This window comes from Priapulus caudatus, unplaced genomic scaffold (assembly GCF_000485595.1).
Source record: "Priapulus caudatus unplaced genomic scaffold, Priapulus_caudatus-5.0.1 Scaffold2920, whole genome shotgun sequence".
Lineage (NCBI taxonomy): Eukaryota > Metazoa > Priapulida > Priapulimorpha > Priapulimorphida > Priapulidae > Priapulus > Priapulus caudatus.
In genome coordinates this window covers 5,039-7,815 of record NW_014579981.1, presented here as the reverse complement: position 1 = coordinate 7,815, position 2,777 = coordinate 5,039, and the positions used below count along the sequence as shown (strand labels likewise).

Genomic DNA, 2,777 nt, shown 5'->3' with positions numbered 1-2,777 from the left:
TATTTTACTGCTGGAGCTGGTACATGTTCTGCTTAGCAAGCACACGAACTGGCGAACAAGAGAGCGCAATATCCATCCTCGTTGACCTAACAATAAGGTTCTAGACGTGATGCGGCCATGATGCCGAGGCTAGCTGAGGATTGACACTTTGTGTCTTCCATGGAAAAAAATTTAATTTATTTTTCGGGGGCTACTTTTCAAGCTCGCGTGCATAAAAATAGCACTCTAAAATTTGGTTTGCATTAAACTCTATGCAAATTTACGGGGGCTCTTTTTGGCATTTCTGGGGCTAAATCGCCCCGAGCCCCCGTATATTTTTTCCACTGCGTGTTTGTAAAAACGCAATCTAGCATAATAAACAGCAAAAGCAATAGAAAATAAACAGCGTTCTCTGACTCTTGTGCTGCCGAAGGTCAATAAGAAGATTTCTGAGCTGATTCTGGAGAACCAAACATCGTATGAAGTGGAGTTACAGCGAGTCATGGAGCTTCAGTCCCAGCTACAGGCTGCACACCACATCTGTCTCGGAAGCAGACAGTGAGTTCAACGAGACACGCACGAGATATAATATATCAGAAGTTGATTATAAAGACGTCTGATTTTGTGCATGTCTTAGTACCTAACTGGATATATAATCGTTCTTACATGGCAAATGGTGTAGCAGTCATGCTAAGGGGTTCTATGTCTTCCTTGATACTGTCGGAACATAGTTTTAGGGAATAACATGAACATAACATAATAGAAGCAGCGTATTAGCCAGCGAGCCGTGCAGCCGTGATTTGCACGGTCAGTTTTGAAACTGCACGGCCAAAAAGGTGTAGCACAGCCTAAAATATTGATCTAAAGCCTTGCCTGAGACACACATACAAAAAAATTGCACTCCCAAATAGTTTTTATGCACTCCCACAATACTCATTCCTGGCTAATACCCTGAATAGAAGTAACAACTAACCCTGATTAACCTAATCGTAGCCAAAACCCAGCTCTAGCATTCATCCTAGCCCTAACCTAACCCTAATCAACCTAGCCTAGTCAAAACCTAATGTTAGCTCTAACCCTAACCTAAAGTAGAGAGCGTCACACATACAGTACCCAGAGACATGGACCCTTTGAGCTGTGGTAACAGCATATGAGATTCGTCTGAGCGGCCGGTCCTTATTAGCGATATTTATTCATTAAAATTTATTAACAAATTTATCATAATTTAAAATTATTTAATTAAAGAATTAATTAACAATAAGACCGCTATTTATTAGCGATGCTAACGCTAGCGTTGCTGCCTCTCTGCAGGAATCTTCACGAGGCCAAGGACGACTTCACGACGGCAAGCCTGGGGATTCTCGCTAACTACAGGAAGCGGCAGCAGCTTGTCGGCCTTAAATCACAGATATTCTTCAAATGTAGATGCAAAACAGCCGCTCGAATCTTATACAAGCAGTGGCAAGCCCAGGCAGCTATTGCTGGCTGCTCTGATTGGCTGTAGAACGTTTAATTTATAACTGTCTGCTCATCATTCTTGTTACATGGTTTTCAGGGCTCCAGTAAATCCCCTATAACATCTCCAGTTGATACAGAAGAGAAATCGCTTGCAAAGGATCCACGCATACGACGGAACAGTGAAAAGGTGAGCATTGCAACGATCTCATCTATATTGTAGTAAGTTTGAATTGCACACTGAATTCTCATGTGATAAACGATTGAATGACAATGATCGGCTGTTTTAGATAGCACACGATGGAATCCCTGAGTTTCCCAACGACCCTCACAAAGACCAAGAGATACTGGAGAGCATAGAGCCGGCATACTACAGCGATGGAAGCTTTGATGCTACTCAACATGAGCTTGAGGTATGTATGTACATGTGTGCGTGCGTGCAGGCATGGGTGTGCGTGCATGTGTGTGTGTACATGTGTGTGCGTAATGCGTATGCACATGTGAGTGCGTTTGTGTGTGTGTGTTCATGTATACTCTAAATTGAACATATTATCAAGTAAACCAAGAAAAAGTTTGCTAACTCAGGTTTCACCAATAATATATTATTCATTATCTTGTTGTTTTGTGATCAACTAGTTATTTTGTAATCTACATGTGTGGTTGACTGGAAGACTGCATTATCATTGCACCTTCCATCACTTTTGTTTCCTTGGTTTCAATTGCTTAAATTTATGAGCTTTGCTAATTAATTTGTTTGACCAATATAATACTTTCAAAATGTAATTGCCATAAGTGATTGAATTGGAATGAATTGAATTGAATTATGTGCGTGCAAGCACACGTGTATGTGTGTGTATGCATGTGCTTACATTTGTGGGTATGTACGTAGGTGCATGTGCAGTTAATACATTTTGTATTTTCCCATATCAGAAACTCCCGGATATTCTTGACCTTCATGAGATCCACGCTGATCGTAACCGACTGCGGCGGCAGATACAGGTGGTGAGTACATGCAGCCTGCAAACCCACGCTGTTATCATACCTCAACTAGAGCACTCAGAGAGCACAGACCTCCGCCAAGGCAGCTGAATTCTCTCAATGTGAATTTTTTTCATCAAGTAATTAAATAATTAATTAATGAAATATTTAATTGGATCCGGATTAGTGCGAGCGTGCAGGTGGGGGAGGACTGTGGTTGCCCCTTAGCCTGTGGTTGCGCGTTTGTAAGTCTACAGCCAGCGCACCTAGCGGAAGTGAACTGAAACGTGCATGGTAACACACAAACCCACAAACCAACACTAAAAGCCACGCCGGTGAAAACATGACCTCCGCCAAGCCCCTGG

General features: G+C 42.2%; 1 long non-coding RNA gene across 1 annotated transcript; it reads left to right on the top strand.

Moving 5' to 3' along the window:
* The first annotated feature begins 1,537 nt into the window (after window positions 1-1,537).
* LOC106819169 lies at window positions 1,538-2,443 on the top strand. The gene is made up of 3 exons (XR_001395362.1): window positions 1,538-1,624; window positions 1,725-1,847; window positions 2,365-2,443. It is a non-coding gene; the product is annotated as an uncharacterized LOC106819169 (long non-coding RNA).
* The last annotated feature ends 334 nt before the right edge of the window (window positions 2,444-2,777 follow it).